General features: G+C 46.4%; 1 long non-coding RNA gene across 12 annotated transcripts in view, besides 1 other annotated feature; it reads left to right on the top strand.

Moving 5' to 3' along the window:
• Gm31718 overlaps nucleotides 1–25,380 on the top strand; it is a 103,664-nt gene that overhangs the window by 75,202 nt on the left and 3,082 nt on the right. For 4 of the 12 annotated variants that reach the window (XR_388221.4, XR_001778721.2, XR_879372.3 and 1 more), the window contains 4 exons: nucleotides 6,564–6,832; nucleotides 14,035–14,156; nucleotides 18,409–18,688; nucleotides 19,901–20,538. This is a non-coding gene — a long non-coding RNA (predicted gene, 31718). Of the gene's footprint in view, nucleotides 1–4,463; nucleotides 4,571–6,563; nucleotides 6,833–9,272; nucleotides 12,992–14,034; nucleotides 14,157–18,408; nucleotides 18,689–19,334; nucleotides 19,368–19,900; nucleotides 20,539–25,380 lie in introns of those variants that run through there. The other 8 variants (XR_388217.4, XR_879369.3, XR_879376.2 and 5 more) reach the window with 7 other exon arrangements.
• Nucleotides 4,600–7,636: an enhancer, noted in NCBI's record as "VISTA enhancer mm1464". NCBI's record gives its function as "enhancer in: limb[3/3]" and the evidence as "EXISTENCE:transgenic organism evidence [ECO:0001131][PMID:17130149]".

Here is a 25,380-nt window from a genome sequence, read left to right as displayed (position 1 = left end):
CCTCCTGTGTCAGCAGTTAGCCATACAATTTGGAAAATAAGGGTTCCAGGGAGTCAAATGCATCTGTCAGCCAGGGGAGGAGGAGAAGGAGAAGGGGGAGGAGAGAGAGGAGGAAGGGGAGGAGGAGGGAGAGGAGGAGGAGAAAGTTTTGAAATCCATGTCTGTGGTGGCTGTAAGAGGTAGGATAATTTAAGTAACCTGGAAGAGCTGTGGGTTTACAGGTTTCAACAACAGGAAAGTCTCTTGTTTTAAAACCCTCCTAAAGCAACAGGCTTTAGGCTGTGGGCTTAGGGAAGAAAAAAAGGAAGAAAAAAAAAGCAGGCCTGTGGTTTGGTGATTGTATTTCCTTATTGATATAATGGCTGCTGACGCAAGGCCTCCTGGGATTGCCGTGTGACCGCAGGACCGACAGTTACCCTACTGGGTTCTGAAACACAGCCGGGGCTTTCTGGACAGATGAGAAGTCTAAAAATTTCCCTTTTCATTTCCTCTCTGGTGTGACTTTGTCATTTTTTGAAAAGCTAAAAGGGAATTTTGCTTACAGTTTTAAGTTTATCTGGCCAGGGTGGCTTCCTTTATACTCCCCCCAAACCCCACACTCCAAAAACCCAAACTTAAAGACAAAAACATAAATTCTTATAGACCCTTCCTCGCCTCAACCTCCCCACCCCCTCACCCCATGGGACTGTGCCTGGTTAATCTGCTCTTCAGGCCAGACATTTAAATAAGCAACTCTTTTTAACACACATTGCAACACCTCCACCCAATCATCTTTGGGGGCATGGGTGGAGAGAACAGGCAAGGTGCCTCGTGTGTTTCTGGAATCTTCTCCTTCTCCCAGCCTATGGGATGTTCCTTGGGCAAATGCTCTAGGACCTCTCCGTAAGTTCTGGGATAAGTGGAAGCAGACCTACTCTTGTGTGACGTAACTCGCTCACCACGGAGTGGAAGGCTCTGCTGTGTAGAGGTGCGGTGTTGGTTGAGCACCCCAAACATTTTGCAGTCCAGTTAAACCCCAGAGAGATGCTGCTTCTGAAGTGAACTGGAGAGACCTCTGACCCAAGACAGCTCCTGAACTTGCCTGAGGCCACTCTTATTTTCTGTGTGTAGGAGAGACGGCAGGGTAAGGACAGAGTGCACCTCACATTCACCCAAATCGTCTGCATTCGTGGTTCTGACGTGTTTGGCTCCACGTGTTAAACATGCTTGTTTTCATGCACGTGTGTGTTCTTTATGTCACGGGGCACAGTTCCAGAATGTCTTTTAAAGATAACATTTGGGGGGCTGGTGAGATGGCTCAGTGGGTAAGAGCACCCGACTGCTCTTCCGAAGGTCCAGAGTTCAAATCCCAGCAACCACATGGTGGCTCACAACCATCCGTAACGAGATCTGACTCCCTCTTCTGGAGTGTCTGAAGACAGCTACAGTGTACTTACATATAATAAAAAAAAGATAACATTTGGAAACAGTGTGTATTTCAAGACTCCAGAAAATTAATAAGCACGGTTAACTCTCACCAAAACATGCCATTCTGTCAGTCCTAGGTCCCTGGAACCTGAAACCCGGAGCTCGGATGATTATATGCCCCTCCCAAATAAGCCTGATAAATCTGACCCAAACAAGTCTCCAAGGCCACCAGGAAGTGCAATCCTGCCAAGAATGAAAGATAACAACTGCCAAAGTCTTAAGGTTACAGAGAGAGCAAGGGGGATGCAGGCCTACTGTGTGTGTGCACAAGGTCCATGATGTACAGGGCATGCGCTCAGGAGCACAGGGGTTTCTGGGACCCACGGGAGACTTGTTCTAGAATCTGCAGATTCTTGTCTCCAATATACAATGTTTGCATAGGATAGACAATACACCATCTGTACACCAGTCCCTTCAAAGTTATCGTGCCTAACTTTAAATGCTAAGCACTGGATATTGTACCATATTGTTCAGGGATGGCAGCAAAAAGCCTGTAGTAAAGACGCAAATCTCCCTCCATTTGAAGTTGGTTGATGCCATGGCTGCAGAATTCATAGATACAGAGTTCCAGCTGTACTGGGTATGTGTACATGGGTTTCATGTGTTTACATTGTGTGGATGCAGTTAACAGGTATGTGAACAGATACTATTCTAAACACTGTGAGTGTATGTGTCCATTGGGTGCTCTTGTGTGCACAGATGAGCATGTATTCAGAACATGTAGAAAGATGTGCTATGTGCATGTGTGTGCTATTTGCACATCACATGTGCATTCTTGCATGCTCCCTGTTGTGTAGCACACTGGATGCCACAGATGATCTGTGGACAATGACTGAAGTTGCTGGTAACCTGAATGTGTGTGCATGCACACATACGTGTACTTCATGGTACTTGGTGCAAAAAGTGCTCTGAAGGCATCTGAATTTAACCTGTTGGGATCTCAGGATGGGTGACTGTGAGACTGCAAAGACAAGCAGCCTCTTGCTGTGTTTCTTCCTGCCAGCCTCTCCCAAGAGTTACCTGTTTCCTTTATCTTTCTTTTTCCTTCCTTCCTTCCTTCCTTCCTTCCTCCATTCCTATCTTTGTCCTTCCTTTCTTTATTTCTTTTTCTCTTGTTGAGACAAGATTTTATGTAGCCAAGCTGTCCTGAAAAGTGCTATATAGCCGAGGAAGACCCTCTCGTCCGCCTCTGGGTTACAGGCGTACATTACCATGCCTGGATCTTGTTAAAGTCTTTTTAGGTGCCTTTTGTCTTCTGCCTCAGGGAAGATGTTTTGTGATGGAGAGTGTTGGAACTAAGGCCCTGTGTATTCAGGAGACAGAAGGAGAAAGCAGCAGCAGGGGGTGAAGTCCCAAAGATAGCACAAGTCTGTATTCAGAAAACACAACTCATGTCCCTCCTCCCAGGACTCGAAGTCTGTCCCAGTTTCCTGCCTCTGACCTTACAGTAAGCGCTGACCCACTTTGGGCTATTTTTTATTTGTTTCTTTGAAAATGCTCACTATGTGATTACCGTTGACTCTTGTCAACTTTGCTCCGATTCCTCCACCCCGCCATCTGAGGCCCAAAGTGCAGCTCTTCTCCTCCTCAGTTCCGCTAATTATGGGTGAGCGGAGCCAAAGGATGGTAGGGTTCTATTGGTGATGTGACACTCGGGTGACCCACTTCTTCACAATCACAGGCACAAGGACAAGAGGCTGTGTAGCACTTTGTACCTGCCTTGCTTTTGTCTGAGGTTTTCCTCTCTGAGGTAAACCATGAGAGCTGACATCTTGCCAGGTTCCGTGTGTGTGTGTGTGTGTGTGTGTGTGTGTGTGTGTGTGTGTGTGCATAAGGGGCAGGGGCAGACTCTGTCCTGAGCTCTCTCCCAGGCTTGCCCTTTGGGCCCAGGGCGGTGGACGTATTCACACTTATCTAGGATTGCAGCCCAAGTCAACAGTGGAACCAGGAAGTGGGCTCGGGACCAGCCTGGCATGCTGAGTATGGGTATTTGCTTTTCTCTTCCAGCAAACTTTGATTTACCCTTTAATAAGTTACCGCCGAGGATGTGGCTCTTGAAAGGTTTAGCTTGGCACTCAAACCTAAGTCACATGTTGATAAAGAGGGAGAGGGAAGGCCAGTCATTACGTTGTTCAGCTTTATCATTAACCCTGAGTTTGGACTCGAGCTTGCTTTCCGGAGGGCTGGTTGCCCAGTGCAGGAGCAGGTGGCAATTCTCCGTCAACCAGGTGTGGTGACATCCTTAGCAGAAAGCAAGCCATCATGACTGGGGCAGGCATAGTGGACAGCCCTGCGGGGGATGGAAGACAAAGGGTTCTGATTTCAGACATCTTTGGCCTCAGTTTCCTTGGCTGTGAAATAAGAGAAGATAAGAATCAAATAAATCAAGCTCCTAGGTTGCTTTGAGAGCCAATAAGGGAGCAGATGAGAGGGGACGGTGGTGTTCAATAAACAGTGGGGTAGCGTTTGTCAACATCAATGTCACATGTCATTTAAGTGGCTGAAATATAGCTTCTGTCTTTTCTTTCCAGAAATTTCTCCAGAGTCTCCTTCAAGGACTAGAGTCAAAGAAGTGTGTGTGTGTGTGTGTGTGTGTATGTGTGTGTGTGTGTATGCGGTATATGTATGTCTGTGTTGTCTGAGTGTATGTAAATGTGTGGTGTGTGTGTATTCATGTGTTTGTGATATATATATATGTATATATATATATATATACATATATATATATATAAAATGTATGTTTGTATGTGAGAGTATGTGTGTTTGTGAATGTGCGGTGTGTGTGTGTTTGTATGTGTATGTCTGTGTGTATGTAAATATATGTGGTGTATGTATGTATGTGTTTGTATGTGTATGTGTGCATGCTTGTGTGTGGTATATATTATGAGTATATGTGTGTGTGTATGAGTAGTATATATGTGTCTCTGTGTATGTATGTCTGAGTGTATGTTTGTGGTTGTGTGTATGCACGTATTTGTGTGTATGGATATGTGCATGTTTGTGTGTGATATATATATGTATGAGGGTGTGTGTGTGTGAGTGTGTATGTGTGTCTGCATGTGTTACTGAAGACTGATTAAACCCAGGACCCGGCACATGCCAGGTAGAATGTGCTCTATCATTAACCGATATCCCTGGCCCCTTTTGCTATTTATTTATCTATTTATTTTAAAAAATCTGAGACTCTTTATCTTGTAAAATGGAGTAAGGGGGAGAGTTATCCTCCTACCTCGGCTCTTCTGAAGTAGCTAGGGTGGCAGGTCTGTACTACCTGGCTTAACTTGGAGAACATTCACACCTCACGGGGAAGCAACTTGGAACTGGTTCCTGGGGAGGGGGTGCTGGGTTAAGGTTTCCTTTCTCTTCTGCTGACAGCACTTCCGCATTAAATTCAGTCATCAGCAAAAACAGAACAAACTGAGAATAAAGAGGCCGGAGGGCCCTTGTTGCACAGTAAGGGTGAGTCATGGAGGTATGAGCAGGGCCACTCACCTCCTGTGCCTAAGGCATAAGAAGAGAGGGAGAGGGTTACCTAGTAAGGCCACAGAAGTGGCATGGTGGGTCTGCCTTAGGAGCTTCAGATGAGAAACGCGTTGTCCCCCAGAGTTTAGAAGGCAGTAATAATCTGGGCTCAAGGCCAGGCTGCATTTTACACTTTAAACTGTCAAGCACTAGTAATTCCAAACAATGTTCGTGATAAAATCTCCCCGTCTGGGCAGCTGGCCTTTCTGCCCCTCTCAGGGCACTTGGATAAATGGGGGTAAAGGCACAGAGACCAAGTTGTTTTTGCACTAGAGGAGACAGGTACTCAAGGGATCTTGGGGTCAAAAAGTCCTGTGAGAAAGAGGAAGAGAGAGGGGAGTGGGCTCTCAAGTGGAGCCTACCTTGGGGCCTGGATCAGGTCCTCTTCAGAGGGAAATAGGTTAGCAGACCTGCAGCAGACAGCCCTGTAAACCAGGACTCACAGACCCCTGCATAGAAAGATGCCTTCCCCTTCCAAACACCCCCATCCTGTCTTCTTCTGCCTCTTCAGGAGCCATTCTCCTGAAGACTGGTGCTTATCTATGGGGACAGGTTTGTCTCATCCTTGAAATCAACTAGTGAGGTGAACAGACCTTTGTCCATTGAACAGATGAGAAAAACTGAGGCTCCAACAAGGGCCGGGGACTCTTTCTGCTTTCGAAGCAAAGGAGAAGGGTTGTGGATTCATTTAGCCCTAGAGTCTGCTGCCCCTAAACCTCAAAGGCCCTGGAGTTTCTGGGTGAAACCTACTGAGGAGGTAACAGGGGGTCTTTTCATCTGTTATTTTAAGGGGTGCACAGAGTCCCACCCCCCAGACTCAATAGACCAGCTTTATGTTATTCAGAACAACACAGACAAGTCATCTGTGAGAAGCCTTGAAGTGCACCATGGCAGACAGGCAGAGAGACCCTTTACAGACAATGCCTTTCTCAGAGTGGGGCTTTCCTGTGTGCTATAGAAGGCTCCCTGGTACAAAGTCTCTCTAAGGCAACAAGTAGACACGTGTCCCCTTTTGATTCCTGGTTCCTGCTAGAGGCTGGCCTAACCCTGAGGCCCACTCAATCAAGTGCTTCCTTGTTCCCAGGGAGTTATTTAGGTGTAGAAACATCCTCTCTTGAGGTTTATCTTTCTCATATACTTCTCTGGCCCCAAGCCTTGAGGAAACCCCAGGAATATGGGAGGGAGGTCCTTTACAGGGTCAGCCTTGCTCAAGGAGAACACGGAGTGAGAAAGGAACCTTGTTCTGACTCAGGAGAAGTCCCTTGTGTCCTCTAGGCTCCAGCCTGAGCTGCAGGGCTGTCCTGAAGGAATAGCTAGCCCCTGACCAAAGGCCTGCTGGGGCTGGCCAAGGGCCCAGGCCTAAGGAAAAAAAAAAGCAAGTGGGCTGGGAACACCTAGGGCCTCAGATGACCAACATGCCAGACAGTGGTGGGCTTTTCCCCCCTGCCTCTCTTAGAGTTTGGTTTCTTCCAGATTCCGGATTCCACAGATGTCTCCCTTGGAAAAAGGAAGCAGTGGTCTGACTGGGTTATTTATGTGTGTGGCCTCATACAGTATCTGCCTTTGTTCCACAGAGCAGCAGCCTAAAAAACCAGCTGGGAAGGGGCACTGTGTGTTCAGCGGCTTGCACAGGAAATTGGAAATCGGAGACCGCGGGGATCGACCCCCCTCCTCCTCTGACTCATGCTTAAACAAACCCAACACACCCCCGACCTTTGCTCCCTGCATCTGCAGCAGGCCCTACGCACCAACAGCTCCCTCGCCCACCTTTGCTGGCACAGGGTTCACTGGCTCACTGAAGGTCAGCACACAATCAACTTCCTGAGGGAGAGAATCCTTAGATGTAAGCCAAAGCTGCGACTGTTTTTTTTTTTTTCCCTTTCCCCTGAACAAAGTGAATTCTTAATGTTCACCTCCCCCCCCCCCCGAAATGTCTCCTCCATTATATTCATCAATGCAGAGATAGAACATTTGGCAAGATTATTTTAAGTAGCTCTCCAACCTGTGATCATAATTTAAAATCAAGGAATTTGCTGAGCAGCTGTAGTGAAGAACAAAGGGCCTGGGGGGAGGGGAAGCTGTGGCGGCTAAGGCCTGGGCTAGTACCAGAGCCAGCTGTAGAGGTGAACTGTGCACACAGTCTGTGGGGAATAGACCTTGCTGTCCTGTCTCACTGGAGTCTCATCTGCCTGACCTAACCTACTACACACAGCTCTTGGAAATACATAGCTGGTGAGGGGGGTGGGGATAGGGGTGGGTGTGGGGGTAGCCGTGGGGGCTAGAGCAATGGCTTCCCTGAGTAAAGTGCTTGCTGTGTAAAGAGGAGGCCCCCAGTACCCACATAAGAAGTTATGCGTGGTGGAGTGCAACCTGTAATCCCAGTGTGAGAGTAGGAAAGCAGGAGGACTTGGGGCCTCAATGACCAGCAAGTCTGGCTGTAGGAATTAGTTCTTTCCTACCTGTGCAGCCCAGGAATTAGACCCAGGTTGTCAGGATCCACATATCATTGGGCCGTTTTAAAAAATTTATTTACTTATGTTTTATTTTATGTATATGAGTACACAGTTGCTCTCTTTAGACACACCAGAAGAGGACATCAGATCCCATAACAGATGGTTATGAGCCACCGTGTGGTTGGTGGGAATTGAACTCAGCACCTCTGGAAGAGCAGCCAGTGCTCTTAACTACTGAGCCATCCTTCCAGCACTGCCATTTTCTTTTAAACTTATTTATTTTATGTATATGAATATACTGTAGCTGTCTTCAGACACACCAGAAGAGTGTATCGGATCCCATTACAGATGGTTGTGAGTCACCATGTAGTTGGTGAGAATTGAACTCAGGACCTCTGGAAGAGCAGTCAGTGCTCCTAACCGCTGGGCCACGTCTCCAGCCATTTTCAAGATCTTCACCTCATCTTTGGGTCTCCTGCTGCACCTGAAGCTCCTCCCTGATTGGCTACACTGGACGGCCCTCGGGATTGCAGGATTCACACCTCTATCCGTGCCAGGACTGGGGTTACTGATAGTTTAAGTGGCTACTGGGGATCAGAACTTGGGTCCTCATACTTGTTTGGCAAGCACTTTCTCCACTCTCACATCTCCCAGCTCATTGGTCACCCAGAGCTGCTGCCGGTCATCCATGAGGGGCACAGCAAAGAGCTCTGCTCACTGTTGTGTGGCCAAGCCCTTCATGCTTGGGAAGCTGATATTCAGCTCGGTTGCTCTCCCCCCCCCCCGCCCCGCCCCCTACCGGCTCACCCCAGCTCCGCTTTCTGAGAAAACAAGGCTGAACTTTGCTCAGCCAAAGCCTAATTTCCCTGAGGTCTGCTGTTTGTTTGCCAGCCCTCCTCCCTCCAGCTGCTCAACTGTTGACCAGCCTCCCTTACCCTGCTCTCTGCTTCCTCAGCTCCAGTACCTACTTCCTGGAAGGCAGCCATATGGGGCCCAGCAGATGGAATGGAGGCCCTGTGCTGGTGGCTATGATCTGCTGGGCCTGACTCCACAACCGATGCACCCAGGCAGACTAGACTCAGTGGATGAGCTTGGTACCTTTGAGGCCACTGGGCCGAGCAGAGATGAGCAGTGTGGCCCCAGGGCTCCAGGGCTCCGGGGTAGCTTTGCTTGACACACACTTTAGGTTCCTTGCAGGATGTTAGAACAGAATGGGGGTGGGGAGATAAACATATTGAGATAGACAGACAGAGACAAACATAGAGAGAAAGGAGAGGAGAGGAGAGGAGAGGAGAGAGAGAGAGAGAGAGAGAGAGAGAGAGAGAGAGGAGAGAGATACACATAGAGGTGGTGGTAGGAAACAGAGAAGACAGACAGACAGACAGACACAGAGAAAGAGAGAGAGAGAGAGAGAGAGAGAGAGAGAGCTGACAGTAATGAAAGACCAGTGATAATGAAGAACAGCATCTTTCCAAAGCCATTGTGTTCTAGAACTTTCTCCAAACTTTCCTCCTCCTCTTCCTCCTCTTCCTCCTCTTCTTCCTCTTTGTCTTATCCTCCTCTTCTTTCTCCTTCTCTCCTCTTCTTCCTTTTTCTCCTTCATGTCCTCCTCCTTTCTCTTTTAATTTTCATTATATTTTATTTATTTGTGTTTATGCCATGTGCACTGTGTGTCTCTGTGTTTGAGTATCTCTATGTGTTTCTATGTGTCTATATGTGTCTGTGTGTGTATGTCTGTGTGTGTGTTTCTCTGTGTGTGTCTCTGTGTTTGTGTGTCTGTATGTGTCTCTCTCTGTCTGTGTGTGATGGTGTGTGTGTGTGTGTGTGTGTGTGTGTGTATGTGTGTGTGTGTGTGTGTGTGTGTGTGTGTAGGTCAAAGGATGATGATTTTTTTCCACCTATCATCTGAGTGCCAAGGTTTGTCCCAAGGTCATCTGGTTTGGCAGCACTTCTACTGGTTGAATCATCTTCACAGCCCCCAACTTTCTATCATCGTATCTTTCCTGTTTCTCTTGGCTTCTCTGTTTCCATAGAAATGACATCTGTGGTCCTTTGGTCCTTATGTCCTTCTAGACTTTGGGGTGATCCCTCTTGTAGTTTTGGGCCCTCTCCTCCTCAGTCACACCCCAAATTTTAACTGGTTGCTGGTGTGGCTCCCAAGAATGTCTAGTATAAGGCGGCATTCTCCAAGACAGTCCTACTGTGTCACCTAACACCCTCACGCCAACAGTCTCACCTGGGCCGTAGAATGGGCTTTGATTTCCTGGAAGCACATTTTTAATAGCTTGATGTAATTCCTTTGTTTGTTTTTCAAGACAGGGTTTCTCCGTGTGTAGCCACAGCTATCCTAGAACTTGCTTTGTATACCAGGCTGGCCTCAAACTCACAGAGATCCTCCTGTCTCTGCCTCCCACATGCTGGGATTAAAGGCATACACCAGCACGTCTGGCAACTTGGTGTAATTTTTAACATTTAAAAAACAGGAAAAAAAATCAAAAGTCTAGATTTTTAGTTTATCCTGCATCGCCACTGGGCTATTGCTTACTCTGTGTCCACTGGTCCCTGCACTGCACCCCATCTGTTCTGAACAATAGCTGCATCGAAGCATGCCAGTCTTGGCTTTGGGACTGGGAATTAGACACACTGATGAATAGGATTATAGTTCCTCATCTTCTAAACCACCTCACCAGTGGACCATCTGACCCATCGTTCCAGGCACTTTAGTTATGCCCTGGGTAAGGTATCATCTTCCTGGAAATCATTTCCCACCTCTGTAGACTCACAGACGACTATGTTTCTCACAGATGACCATGTTTCTCACAGGCACATCTTGTCCAGGCTTCTCAAGATCTTTATGTCTCCAGGAAGCCTTGCCCATGCATTATTGCAAAGACAGAGGCTATGTGTCCCTCAGTGCCTTGACTTCTGTCTTTCCCTCCTCCAAGTTCTCTCTTATCCTTCCTCCCTCTCTCCTTCTCTTCTTTCTTCCAACTCTTCTAAAGATGTACAATAAGCAACCCTAAGACAGGCTTTTAAGATAATGACCTCTCATGTCCGTATCAGCCGGGTCAAGAATTAGCCTGTCTTCCCTGAGCTCCTGCCTCTTCTCCCATTCTGATGCCAGAGGAAAAGTCCCTTGATTTTCTTGTTCTTCTATCAAAATGTGTGCATAAGTAGATGCTCATTGCAGTTTTATTCTGAATTGCCACTGGGAGCTGCTAATATACAGAACTCTACGGGTCCACTAGCTCCTGGCCGTCAGCCATGTTGGAATCCCATGTTGGAGTCCCAGCTGATTTGACTGGACATCATGGTAGATATTGAGAGAGACATGCCAGTGTCTCCCACAGTGACTCTGGAGTTATCTTAGACAGATACGTCACTATTTGTATATTTCCAAGGTAAATGTGTTCAATGTTATAATGTTACAGCCTCCTGGGAATTGAACTTTTATAATGAAAAGAGTTGTTCTTTATTCCTACTAATGCCTTTTGCTTTATATTCATCGAGTTGTTATTCTGTTTTACTTTAAGAAAGTAAATGTTTTATGTACACGCGTGTCTGTGTGGGTATGCATGTGTAAGGGCAATGCCTTTGGAGACCAGAAGAAAGTGGTGTTACAGATGAGTGAAGCCATGCCAGGGTGCTGAGGGTTCAAACTCAGACCCTCATGTTTGTGCAGCAAGCTCTCACACCCATGGAACCATTTTCACAGCTCAGAAAGATGTTGTTTCTGTCTTGTGTTACTTGCACTCTTGGTATGGCTTTCCAGTGCTATTTTTCTGTCTTTAGTTTCTCATTGACAGACTTCTCACTTTCCCTCTCTTCAGCTTTCCTTCTTCCCTCTCAAGCAGGCCTTTCACGGTATGACCTGGTGGTCTTTCTCTTTATATTTGCCTAGCATTGTAAATCATTTTCAATTTCTCCCTATACACTAGAACCTCTCCTACAAACACATTCAAGTGTCTTCTATACAAACACAGCCAGCTTCTTATTCTTGTGGCCTTCCCTCTTTTCTAACCAAGAATCTAGAAGGTACTCCTTTTGGTGAAAATTCTTGCTAGGACAGTTTATCGACCCTTATGTTTCTTTCCACCCTGCTCCAGATCCACACTGACAAGCTCGGATCAGTGTCCTGTCGTGATGGATTAGCTCAGCCAGGAGAAGTTTACACATCACTGGAGAAGTGTGAAGGGGGAGTGGGGATGGAAAAAAAATAGAGACGCAGGAAGAGATTTATAATGTTTTAAACTACACAGCCCAGCCCGGAACTTTCCATAAAAACTTACTCCTCGCTCTGCCTGTTCCTCACTTTTATTGCCAGAGTATCTGAATGGGCAACCCAGGCTTGCTGTTTCCATTACTGAAGCACACACTTGTATTTAAATGGTGTGAGAACCACCCTGCTTGCCCAAGTACGGTTTTAAGAAACAAAACGGAACAGGGTCTTGTATAGCCCAGGGTGGCTTTCAAGCTCCTTTTTTGTAGCTGAGGATGACCTTGGACTTTTGATCCTCCTGCCTCCACTTTCCAAGTGTTGGGATTACAGGCGTTCTCCACCATGCCTGGTTTCATGAGGTGCTGAGGATTGAACTCAGGGCTTTGTGTAAGTCACATTCCCAGCTCTACGGCAGGTTTCTCTTGGTCCTTATCCTGTCTGGCCCTTTAAAGAGTTTGACTCTCTCTCTCTCTCTCTCTCTCTCTCTCTCTCTCTCTCTCTCTCTTCCTCTAAAACTCTGAAACTCGTCTCCCCTAGGTGCTGGGAGGCTTGAGACTCTAGGGTCTCCCAACTTCTCCTTCCATTCCACCTTCCACTTCCTATGGTTTCTTGGTCCTCTTTTGGCTTCTCTTTCTATTTCTTATTATGGAATCCTCCCATCACTTCTTTTGATGCCCAGAGCTACCCTTCCGGCCAGGGCCATTCAGTAGATTCCACTCTTGCCTTTCTTGATGACTGTTGTTTATTTCTTCTGTGTGTCCTAGAAGCCCTTCAAAATTATTCTTAAAGTTGAGTTCATAGTTTCCACCCACAAACTTCCTCTTTCTTATAATCCCCCCACCCATGTGTGAGTATCATGATACAACCCCCACTCCGCTCCCATTTTATCCCTTATATTAGAAACCTTTTCTTTTATCTCTGTTTCTTCATTCTGTAGACTTCACAGGATTCATTCAGATGTCTCAGTTCTAAAAAGACAAAACAAAACAAAACAGGACCTTAAAATGGATATATGGAAAAGAGAAGTGTATTTCAGTAATGAGAAACATGGGTCAAATATGGGTCTGTCTAGGACTAGAGGGTACTACACACAACACAAGTTTTGAGGTTGCTTTTCCTCAGCCATAAGATGTGAGTAAGGCTCATTAACTCACCAGTTTATTGACTGGATTAGATGATTTACAAATATATAAAATACATATTGGAGATGGTGTCTTCCACATATTCAAGTTCACAATAATCACTTTTTCCCCCCTCAGTCTCCGGAGTGCTGGGATTACAGGCGTGATCCACCATGCCCGGCTCATTAATGAAAACGTTGTTTCATAATGTAAGTTTCTTAAGAGCAAGGTTCTGTTTGAGTTAATCAGTGTAGCTCCAAGTGCTCACTGAATAGTGATCTAATGAGTAAATGAACACAGCATCGTCTTCCTAACTCCACACCCAACGGAAACGGCAAATCCTCGTCTCTTGTCCTGTTTAATGATGCCTTGTTACAAGTCATCGCTAATTTGATGTTTTTGTTCTATTTTTACCTGGTTGAATGGCTTAAGTCCATATCGAATGGCTGCTAAGAAGGGAGAAGAAAACACGAACTTCTAAACCCACTCAGCCTTAGCTTGTTGTTGGTCTCCCGCAAGCTGGCACGCCCGGTTAACTGTCTAGTAGTTTAACATTGAAGACAACTAACTGTCCTTGATCATCACCAGCTCCCATTGCCTCTTTTCATTTTTGCTTAATTTATGTAGGTAACTGCTTCATCCCTTCACCTCTGATCTTTATTGAACAGTCTCTTGAGTTCCAGGCAGCCATCTGGTCTACGCCCCTACTTTCGTTTTTCTGCTTTCACCTTCCTCCTCCTCTTTGGTCTTAAAGGTGGGGAATGCTGGCTATTGTTGTCCTGAAAAACTAGCCCTCAGCTAGAAAGCAGCATTTCTCTGAACACACATCAGGCCCGGTGCACCTGTCTGCTGGCATGGACATGCCAGGCACTTGTCTCCCTCGTGGCCCATCAGACACAGCTGAATACTTTTGGCTGATGCACTGGCAATTTGGTTATTCATTTTCTGCTCTCAGCTGAATGTAGACCACCTGGCCATAGCTTGGCTCACCCACTTCCTAGTTCTGGCAGATGGAGTCTGGCATCCACAATGTGCTTCCTCTTTCCCTCCTTTTCCACTAACTCTATTAGGTAAGTCTCTTGGGGGAAGAAAAAATGGAGATGAGGAATGGGAACGCAAGGTAGTATAGAATAGCTAGGACAACCTCAAAATATTTCCCTTGGGGTATAAAGACGTGCTATCTCCTTGAGCGTACTTTCTGATTCATCTAAGATTTTGAAACAACTTTATTTTTTTGTCTTTACCCTGATAGACTGAAAGCAAAGGCGCTAAGGAAACCAAGAATGAAGTGGCAGATATGGGCCATCATCTTTGAGGGTGTGAAAGAAGATTGGAGACCCTATCTTGGTGGTCTTCTTTAGCTTGGACCATGTGGTTAGTATTTCAAAACCCTTTGCCATCCTTGGCTACACAGTAAAACTAGCCTGGGCTACCTGAGACTCTGTCTCAAAAGAACCACAAATAATGATGATGATGACAACGACGATGATGATAATAATAAGGAATGAGGCTAGAGCATGGTGTCTGCATCATGCCCACACTGGGCTCATTTATTGTTGCTTTACCTTGAATCAAAATTTCTACCAGTATAGCATCACCTTCCCAGAGACAGTGAAAGCATCCTGTGTTTTTGCAATAGTCAGGAACTGTGTCAGATGACATCAAAGGCCTTTTGTTCTTCTACTCCAGGCACTGAATGACCACCATAGAAACTGAAACTTGAGGGGAAAAGCCTTGGCAGGATAGCCCTGCACTGTTTCTCAACTGTGCAGAACATATACTCATACCTTCCAAAGGTACCAGAACTGTGTCTGGTGACTACCTTATTCCCCTCTGAGCCCCTGATGAATTCCTGTAAGACAATTGCTCCCAGAGGATTCCATGGCATATTGAGCCCAAACCCGCTCAGCCTCACTACTGGCTTTTGTTGTTCACACAAGGGACATGACTGGTCTCTTGGCAGAGATGGGGGCTGTAGGAAGTATTCAAGGAGTCTTCAATAGGCAGTTCCTTTCTGCTACTTGCATCCAAGTAAGCCATTCTGTCATTATTTCCTTTAGTATATCCAATAATCATGATATAATTAATTCAAGATGAAATAGCTACACTTTCTCAAGGTGTAGGAAAAATAAGAACCCTGAGACCCTTGACACTAACTCGGATATATAAAAGGGTCTAGTGGATGCATATAGTGCTAATGGGCCCTTCTGTAATAAAAGCAAATAATGATTTCTTTTTTTTTCCATCTTTGGAAAAAGTTGAAGGAGACCAGGAGTCAAGTAGTTTTGGCCCTTAAAAAATAGGACTATCCAAGAAGAGATTAAAAGGCAGGGAGGTGGTTCAGTTAGTCGGGTGCTTGTCTTGCAAGCACAACAGCCTGAGTTCATTCCCCAGAACCCATGTAAAAGAGGATGAAGACAGCAGATGAGTGATGTTAACAGCCAGTCTAGCTTACAGGTAGACCAGATGCCAGTGGCTATTCTAGCTTACAGGTAGACCAGACCAGATGTCAGTGGCCATTCTAGCTTACAGGTAGACCAGATGTCAGTGGCCAGTCTAGCTTACAGGTAGACAAGATGTCAGTGGCCATTCTAGCTTATAGGTAGACCAGTGAGAGACCCTGTCCCAAAATTCCTGAGGAATGACACCCAACGTTGTCGTCTGGCTTCCACATACATACATACATACATACATACATACATACATACTACACATACAAAATCACAGCTTGGCAGAAGAGAAGCTAAGACTGAGACCTGGTTCTGATGAGTATTCCTGAGGTAAACTTTTTTCTTCTTTTAGGGAGAGCCTCCATGCAATATCTACTTTCCATGTGGTACTGGATATAAAAGCCAAGGCCTTGCATATACAAGGCAATCCTCTGTCATTGAACCACAGCCCTAGCCCTATTCAAAGTCTCTTAAACTTCCCATGAACAGAATCGTGTTTCCCTTTTTTAGGTCTGATTTGAGCAGGCTGTAGAGGTGATACAACCCAGCACCTGAGGGGATCAAGAGATCAAGGTCATGTGATAGCCCCGACCTCAGAACAACTGACCCTGTGACGGAGGTTCCCCTTAGGCTGTAGAACTCAGCTTGTAGCCAGCACCACCTGCCAAAATTAAAACAAGGGCCTGGTCCATCCCCAGACCATATATTTTCTGGAAAGTCTCTAAATGTATTAACTCTGCTTTTTAGCGTCTGTAGCTTCCCTTCTTGCTAACTGTTCTTGTTAATTGAAGAATGTCAACCCAGAATACGTTTTTTTTTTTTTTTTTTTTTTTTTTTTGCTTAAAAACTCACCTGGAGAAAGGCTTAGTGCTACACTGGGAACCTGAACACCTAGTGTAGTCACAGACTGGCTAATAAGGACTTTCTATTGGCTTAAACCCATTTCCTAGAGTTCTCTGGTGGATACCCCACATCAGTTACCCTCAGTTATACAGTGAGTTTGAAGCCAGTCTGAATTACATGGGAGCCTGTCTCAATGAAAAATGATTTTTCGTAAAACATGCTTCATAGATGATTCTTTTACTGAGAGTTTGGGTTTGCTTTTTCCTTTCCTTTCCTTTCCTTTCCTTTCCTTTCCTTTCCTTTCCTTTCCTTTCCTTTCCTTTCCTTCCCTTCCCTTCCCTTCCCTTCCCTTCCCTTCCCTTCCCTTCCCTTCCCTTCCCTACCCTTCCCTTCCCTTTCTTTTATTTCCTTTTTCTTTCCCTTTTTCTTTTCCTTTTTTCGCTTTCTTTTACTTTTTCTTTTTCTTCTTTTTCTAGCTCTGGCTATTCTGGAATTCACTCTGTAGATCAGGCTGGCCTCAAACTTACAAAGATCTGCCTGCCTCTGCCTCCCAAGTGCTGGGATTAAAGTTGTGCACCACTACTGCCTAGCCTTGTTTTATTTTGAGACAGGCTTCTCTATTTTGTATCTCTGCCTGTTCTGGAACTCAATACATAGACCAGGCTGGCCATGAAACTCAGAAAGTTCCTTTTGTCTCTGCCTCACAAGTGCTGATTAAAAGCTTGGGCTGCCACACCCAACCTCAATTAACGGTCGGGGAGACAAATCGACAAGAAAACATCATCTGATCTGGGGTTCAAAATATCCAACAGAAACTAGAGAGGTTGAGACTAACAGCTGGATTCCTGAATGTGCTTTCTCTTCATGGTAGAACTTCAGACTTCTCCTTCCCACTGTGGGTATTTTTATACTGTGGAATAAACATTAGTTACCTCTGCTGAAAGCGGCTTCCTTCTGGTTGTTCTCAAGGATACAATGTTTTCACTCTTTGCTGCTTTGTTCATCTCTTTTCTCACAGAATTAGGGACCAGTTCTACCTTGGAGGACACTGAGACAGATGTACTGAGTCTGAAGTGTGTGTGTGTCCCCATTCTGCTTCCAGAGCCAGCTTCTCAGTGAGCTCCCACTTTCCAACCTCCCACTACCCCCTACTACCCGCTACTACCCCCTACTACCCCTCCCACCCCTAACCCTCCACCCCCCACCCCTGTCTCTCACCCTGAAACCTAATATCCAGAAAGTGAAGACAGGAATAGAAGCCATCCTCCAGTCTGGGCTGGGACTGATAATTAGAACTTTAGCCTTGTAGGTAGGGAGAGGACACTCAGCACCTACATAAAAACCTTGATGGTCAGAGGTGTCATTGTTTACTTTGTTTATTTTCGAAAAATTAAATCTATTTATTTAGTATATATGTCATGTATGTAGGGAACAGGGCAGGCATGCATGCCCCGACACATGTATGGAGGTCAGGGGACAATTTGTAGGAGCTGATTCTTTTCTTTCACCAAGTGAGTGCCAAGGAACAAACTCAGGTTGATCAGTCCTATTCTGGAGGATGGCTTCTATTCCTGTCTTCACTTTCTGGAAGTCAGATTCACTCTCTGCAGACCTCACAGCCTCCTGGGCCCAGAGGCTCCTGACTGCAGGGTGAGAGGCAAGAGGGAAAGGGTGAATGGGAAGGGCTAACACAGGCCTCCCTTCCCATTAGAGTTCCCTGGGTCAGTCAGCACACCCCTGTCCTCTCACTGGGGTTCACATAAGCCCGTGGAAATGCATCTCCACTGTTTCTTGGAAACCTGACATTTCCATCAATGAGGGGTTAGGGATACAGTGGTGAGGAAAGCAGACAGCCTTTCTCTCCAACAGAAACAGAAAGACCCAGGCTCCTAGAGTAGCAATCACAACCACTAGTCAAATCTCTTCTTTTCCCACACATTTCTCTCTTTGATGGATGGGAGTCATCTCTCAGCAGCTTTAGAAAGGGTAAGTGGCTGTCAGGTGGCCTTCAGTCTCTGCAGGGAGGTTCCTCCTTGCTTGTCTTACTCAGTTATGAACATTCTAGATGAGTGAACAAGGAAAAGGAGTCCCTCCTCCTCTCTCTGTGTCTCTCTGTCTCTGTCTCTCTGTCTGTCTCTATCTCTTAATATGTACGTATGGTGTATGTGGGTGGGCTGCATACCACGGTTATTAGAAAACTTGCACAGGTTATTAGACAACTTTGTGTGTCAGTGTTTGAAACAGGGTCTCTTATTTGGCACTGCACATGCCAAGCTAGCTGGCCTGCAAGCATTCAGATTTCTCCTGTTTCCTCTTCCCATCTTTCTGCCCAGGGTCTCACTCCATAATGGTGTGAAAGCCACCTCAAGGCAGGGTAGGGTGCTGCAACCTTAGCTCTGCTGCCATAAACCCAGGAGCAGAGGACCACAGAGGAGGAAGTCCTGCCTAGAGGAACAGAATGGACTGGTGGCGGCGAGCTTTGAGATCACACCTCAAACCCAGGAACCTGTTATGACTGGGTTATCTCCTTCCTCTCAGCGGGAGCTGGAACAACTCTGAGTCGGCATCCTGACTTTTGGCCCCTTTACATGAAACCATATGTGGAGGAACTAGGTAAGAATGGCTATCAGACTCTGACCTGGAGTCTCTGTAGCCTCATGCACTATGAGACTGGGCTGGGGAGTCATCATGAGAACATGAACCATCATCCAGTTGGCAAGGCACTGGGAAGGAACACAAAGGTCTGTGGAGACCCCTAGCCTGGCACCTGAGGATGCTAGTATTAAAGACTGAGTCTTACCAGTGTCCCATGTTTTCAGTTCCCCCATCCTTATTCATGAAAGAGAAGAGAGTCTCAGCCAATTGTAGCAAAGTCCTGGGAGCACAGAGGTGTGCGAGAGACATGTTCACAGTGGTGGGGGAGTCTGAGGGTGTCCAGGCTTTCCCTTGGAATGTGACAAAAAGGAGGGTTTAAGGGTGGTTGGGAAGGCTGAGAGTCCTGGAAGGTCAGAGGTGGTAATGGGCTCACTAAGGTGGGAGCTACCTTCCAGAAGGAAGATGAGGGCCAGTGAGACACATGAGGACAGGGACAGATGCTGCGACAGAGCCTATCACGGGGCTAGAAGTGGGCATGGGGGAAGAAGAGCTCTGAACAAGAAGGCATGATCTGTGTCTTTATTATAGTGTTAATTTACTTTTATTTGTATGAGTGTTTTGCCTGAATGTATGTCTGTGCACCACATGCATGCAATGCCCACAGAGGCCAGAAGATGGCGACGGATCCCCTTGAGCTGGAGTTACAGATGGATGTGAGCTACCATGTGGGTGCCTGGAACTGAACCTGGGTACTCTGCAAGAGCAGCCAGTGGTCTTAACCACTAAGCCATCTCTCCATTCTCCTATTTAATTATTTAAAGATTTCTTACAGGTATATACAATATATTGGACATATTCTGTTCCCCCCATTCTTCCTTCACTACCTCCTCCTGTATTAGTACCCTCTGTTTCCCTAGACAATTTCATATCTGCTTTCATTTACTATGTACATACATGATTCGATATGTGGTTAAATGACATGCAGGAACCACCTATGAGTTGTTTCTCAGTTGCATAAATTTCCCCACAAATGATACAACGTTGCTGTTCTTTATGGCTGAAAAAGATTCCCAGTGGATACATGACATTTCTTTCTTACTCATCCCTCTGTTGTCAGCTATCTAGGTAGGCTCCTTGGCTTAGCCCTTGTGAAGTATACTGTAGTAAACATGGATGTGTGGGTGTGTCTCTGTGACATATTAACTTGGAAAACTCTGATTAAATCCTTAGGAGTGGTGTAGCTGGCTGTACATTGGACCTAAGAAGTGGAAATTTCTTATTTCATTGTAAAGTCAGCTATATCAAACGATGTTTTGCTGGGGAACACAGGCGAAAGGAAGTTTTGCTAAAGCAGACATGTGAAAGATGCATGATGCTTAGAAGGCATATAAATGTGATCCCACAGACAGTGGGAGCTTGAGCATTGGTTCACTTTGCTCCACCTGGCTATTCTTCACTGACAGACGTGCATGCATGTATTGGTTCACCTTATATTGCATTGCTGAGCTCCGCCTGTGGTGGCGCCATAGAGAGAAATTTGCCAAAGAACTTCTCCGTGAGGTTCCTGCTGCTTCCTCAAGCTGGTTGGTGAGCCTTGTGGTTTCTTCTGGATTGAACTGCCCTTGCTGGTTCACATGTGGTGACTGCCAAGTGGACTGGACTGCAGCTGCTGATTCCTGTTTGGTGTTTTCTACTGAACTGAAACTGCTGATATCCTGACAATGAAAATTGGACTTGTCCCCAAAGAGCTATTTGTAAACAGGTCTACTTCCACACCATGTCCTAATAACTTTTATCTTCCACCAATGTTGGTGGGTGGTGGCTTAGAGAGGAGGTTGAATGTTTATTAAAGTAGGCTGGAAAAAAAATTATGCCTATTGGCCTATTTCTTGTTTTTTTTTTTTTGAGAAACCATCACACTAACTTTCATGGTGGCTGGATTTCACATTCCCACCAGCGATGTATAACCCCTTTTGTGGGAAGAGACATTCTGAAGGTGAACAGATAGACCCTCAGACACCTCAGGATCATTGAGGCCTTGAGTCAGTTGGACAGAAGCTAGCCATATTGCCGCAGCAGACACAGGAGCCCTGGGGTGGTGGTGGTACTGTTGAGCAGCTTGGGTGGAACTTTGGGGGTGACATCCAGTGGACAGCTAGCCCTAGCACATCTGGAGACAGCAGAAGGGTCAAGCTGTGGTGTGTACAGAGGCTATCTGTACAGAGCAGCCCTGGTCAGGAGAGGCTGCAAGTAGGTGTACTTTTTTTTTTTTTAAAAGATTTATTTATTTATTATGTGTAAGTACACTGTAGCTGTCTTCAGACACACCAGAAGAGGGAGTCAGATCTCGTTAGGGATGGTTGTGAGCCACCATGTGGTTGCTGGGATTTGAACTCAGGACCTTTGGAAGAGCATTCGGGTGCTCTTACCGGCTGAGCCATCTCACCAGCCCATAGGTGTACTTTCTGGAGTAGAGAGGCAGTGGTTCAGGAGAAGCACACCAGGACAACACAGAAGCATCATTCAGGGGTCAAGCACAAACAGGTACAGCCCTGCTCCTGTGTTACTGGTGGTGACTTCTCGCTATAGGCTTGGCTTTTAAGGTGCTTTTGTGAACATAAGAAATACAGTGGAAACCAAAACCCCCTTCACAGAGCAGAAAGGGCCTGGGCATTGAAGACCTCTTTCCCTTCCCTGCATCCCCTATCTCTGCCAAGAAACCAGTCACGTCCCTTATGTGAACAATGAAAGCCAGTAGTGAGGCTGAGGGGGTTTGGGCTCAATATGCCATGGAATCCTCTGGGAGCAATTGTTTTCCTTTTAGAGTGGGGCAGACAGGATGTCAGGGGCTCGAAGGGGAATGAGGTAGTCATCAGACACAGTTCTGGTACCTTTGGAAGGTATGAGTGTGTGTTCTGCACAGTTGAGAAACAGTGCAGGGCTATCCTGCCAAGGCTTTCCCCCTCAAGTTTCAGTTTCTATGGTGGTCATTCAGTGCCTGGAGTAGAAGAACAAAAGGCCTTTGATGTCATCTGACACAGTTCCTGACTATTGCAAAAACACAGGACGCTTTCACTGTCTCTGGGAAGGTGATGCTATACTGGTAAAAATGTTGATTCAAGGTAAAGCAGCAATAGATGAGCCCAGTGTGGGCATGATGCAGATACCATGCACCAGCTTCGTTCCTTATTTATTTATTTATTTATTTATTTATTATTTTGTGGTGGTTCTTTTGAGACAGAGTGTCAGGTAGCCCAGGTTACCTTTACTATGTAGCCAAGGATAGCCTTAAATTTTCAATGTTCTGCTTTCAATCTTCCTCCTGAGTATAGCCATTAGAAGCATGGACCACTGTATCTGGTTTATGCAGTAATGGGGACAGAACCCAGCTTCTAGCATGCTAAGCAAACTCTCCACTGACTGAGTTCCCTGGTCTCCCACCTCCTACCCCCAGTTCTGCTGTCTCTCTGTTTATCCTCTAGAGAACCTGGCTCCAAGCACATCTGGGCCTGAGAGAGTTTGTCTGTTGAGAAGCATGTGCGGCAATACCTGGGACATAGGACAAGGGTCCGTCTTTTGGTGTTTCGTAATCGCATTGAAGCAGGCAGATGGTTTTTGCATAAAACCATGTAGTAAATGTTTTCTGATTTGCATCTCATATGTCTGGTCCCAACTGTTCAGTGTGTTCTCTGTGTGGTTACATAGCCACGGGTGAATGGCATGGCTGTATTTCAGTGAAACTTTGTGTACAAAAACAGATGCCGACCGGATGGATTTGGCCCATTTTTTTTCACTGCCTACATTTTTCCTGAGCTGCTGCAGGGCAGGAATGCATTCTTGGTCATTTTGGTTGCCCAGACCTGGTGTGACTCACAGTGAGCTTCACTAGCAGGTGCCAAGTGATCTTCTAGCTGTGAGCATCTCTCAACCTGAGCTGCCTGTGGATCAGGAGGGCTCAGAGGATGCCAGCATCTCTCCCAACTCTGACACGCAGCAAGGTGGGCCCAGGGAAGAGGAGAGAGAATGATGATGATGATGATGATGAAGGAGAAGGAGGAGGAAGAGGAGAAGGAGGAGAAGAAGGAGGAGGAGAAGGAGGAGGAGAAGGAGGAGAAGAAGGAGGAGGAGAAGAAGGAGAAGGAGGAGAAGGAGGAGGAGGAGAAGGTGGAAGAGGAGAAGGAGGAGGAGAAGGAGGAGAAGAAGGAGGAGGAGAAGGAGGAAGAGGAGAAGGAGGAGAAGGAGGAGGAGGAGAAGGAGGAGGAGAAGAAGGAGGAGAAGAAGGAGGAGAAGAAGGAGGAGAAGGAGGAGGAGGAGAAGGAGGGGAAGAAAAAGGAGGAGGAGAAGGGGGAAGAAAAGAGGAGGAGAAGGGGGGAAGGAGGAGGAGAAGAAGGAGAAGAAGGAGAAGAAGGAGAAGGAGAAGAAGGAGAAGAAGGAGGAGGAGAAGGAGGAGGAGAAGGAGGAGAAGAAGGAGGAGGAGAAGAAGGAGAAGAAGGAGAAGGAGAAGAAGGAGAAGGAGGAGAAGGAGGAGGAGAAGGAGGAGAAGAAGGAGGAGGAGAAGGAGGAAGAGGAGAAGGAGGAGAAGGAGGAGGAGGAGAAGGAGGAGGAGGAGAAGGAGGAGGAGAAGGAGGAGAAGAAGGAGGAGAAGGAGGAGGAGGAGAAGGAGGGGAAGAAAAAGGAGGAGGAGAAGGGGGAAGAAAAGAGGAGGAGAAGGGGGGAAGGAGGAGGAGAAGAAGGAGGAGGAGGAAAAGGAGGAGAAGGAGGAGGAGGAGAAGGAGGAGGAGGAGGAGAAGAAGAAGGAGGAGGAGGAGAAGGAGGAGAAGGATGAGAGGAAGAGGTTGAGTCTGAGTCTGAGTCTGGGGTGATGAGCCCTTGAGGGGTGCTGGCTAGGGAATAAAGAGAATGTGAACATTCTGGTGGTTTGCTGAGAGTGGACAGAGAAGCCAACAATGGTGGGTGTTTGGATTGGATGATGGCCAGAGTGTGCCCACACAAGTTCATGCTTTAGAAGTTTGCTCTTCAATGGAGATTAATCATTTCACCCAGTCCCTGCCTGACTCCACAGCTCTTCCAATACTCTCCCACACCCCAGACTTACTCACTGCCCAAGCCTGCAGACCAGACCTAATGGGAGATGAGTGGTCAGCGGTGGTCTTGCCTGAGAGAGATATTAGTGTAGTTCTCCTGATAACCTTCTTGGTTCTTGAGAGATGATTTTTAATAAAGGAGAAAGACTGGTCCCTCTCCCATTTCTTTCTGTCTTTCCATGTGATTTTCCCTTGATGTCATCTTCTGTGATCTGGCATGCTCAGGGAGCCTTTTCCAGAGCTGACACTATGCTCTTGAACAACATTGTGTGAAATAAACATTTTTTTTTTAAATAAAGTACCCTGGCATCGGTATTTTTGTTATAACAATAGAAAATCGACTCATACAAAGGTAGACTAGAAAATTGAATAAGGCCTGGTAAGCCACCTTAGGTTGGTAAATGGTACAGGTATGGCAGAAAAACAAAGAACACACTAAAGGAGTCCTTCCTGCCTTGGAGATTGACTGCAACAAAGTTACAGAACCAGTCTCTGGACAGAGGAATGCCTTCCAACGGGGAAAGGGTTTTGTGGACAGGGACTAGGGGCAGATCTCAGCAGTGACCTTCCCCAGCTTCATTTTCTCTCTCATGGACACTGTATTTCTGGTGTCCAACCACCACACACTTTTGGGGACCATTGATCCCAAGGGCAAAAGGAGTTGGAGGATGGCATGGCTCTCAGCACATGGCGTTCTGGCCTCTGTGCGTTGCCTGGGGGAAGACAGAGATGTAGTAACAGCTCTCTCTGGTGATCTCAGCTCTGGGGACACAGGTCAAATTTGGAAACCATTCTGCAAACACACATAGGCCCCAGTGAATGTCTTTTTTCTAGGACAGAGGTTGTAATACATGCGTACTGTTTTGATGAAGTTTATCGTCAGAGGCTTGACAAGTGGGTGTAGGGATAACAGAGCCAAAAAAAAAAAAAAAAGGAAAGAAAGAAAGGAAGAAGGAAAGGAAGGAAGGAAGGAAGGAAGAAAGGAAGGAAGGAAGGAAGGAAGGAAGGAAGGAAGGAAGGAAGGAAGAAAATCAGGATAGTTTCTCATTTGGGGACAGAAAGCTAAGCTAATAAAGGTCCCAAGCTAAAGGGGAATGACTAGAGGGGACAATGTGGGACCATTTTGGAGAAAGTGCAGCTCCATTTGCTCAAATACGTTTTACTGAGGAAGCCACCAGCCACAACAGTGTGAGCGGCCATCATTACAGAGTTGCTCCCCAGACTTCCCCTCGTCTACTCACCCATGTTTGCCAAGTACCAACCTCGGGCTGTTATTGGCATCCCACCACAGTCCTGTGAACACTACATCTGGTGCAGGTTTGTATGTACCCAGACCACTTTGCCTATGACCTAAACAAAAGTGTCTCTAGCTGCTCATCACCATCTCCTAAAGGTAATGGAAGGATGGCTCCTCATTCTCTCCCTGCCTTGGACCATGGCCTCTGAGAGGGTACTGGTTCCTTTGTCCCTGAGAAATGAGTAGTCCAGCCAATGCCTTTTATGACCTGCAACTTGGTCCCTATACTCTGGCTTCTATGGATCTGACAGGGAATGGTCAGCTGTAAGGATTTAAAAGAAAAAAGCTCTGGAGCTGTATGTGTGCATGCTCTAGGGGGCATGTGAGTG

This window comes from Mus musculus, chromosome 8, assembly GCF_000001635.26.
Source record: "Mus musculus strain C57BL/6J chromosome 8, GRCm38.p6 C57BL/6J".
NCBI classification, from domain to species: Eukaryota; Metazoa; Chordata; class Mammalia; order Rodentia; family Muridae; genus Mus; species Mus musculus.
The sequence above is the reverse complement of the archived record's forward strand: the minus strand, read 5'-3'. Positions and strand labels throughout refer to the sequence as shown.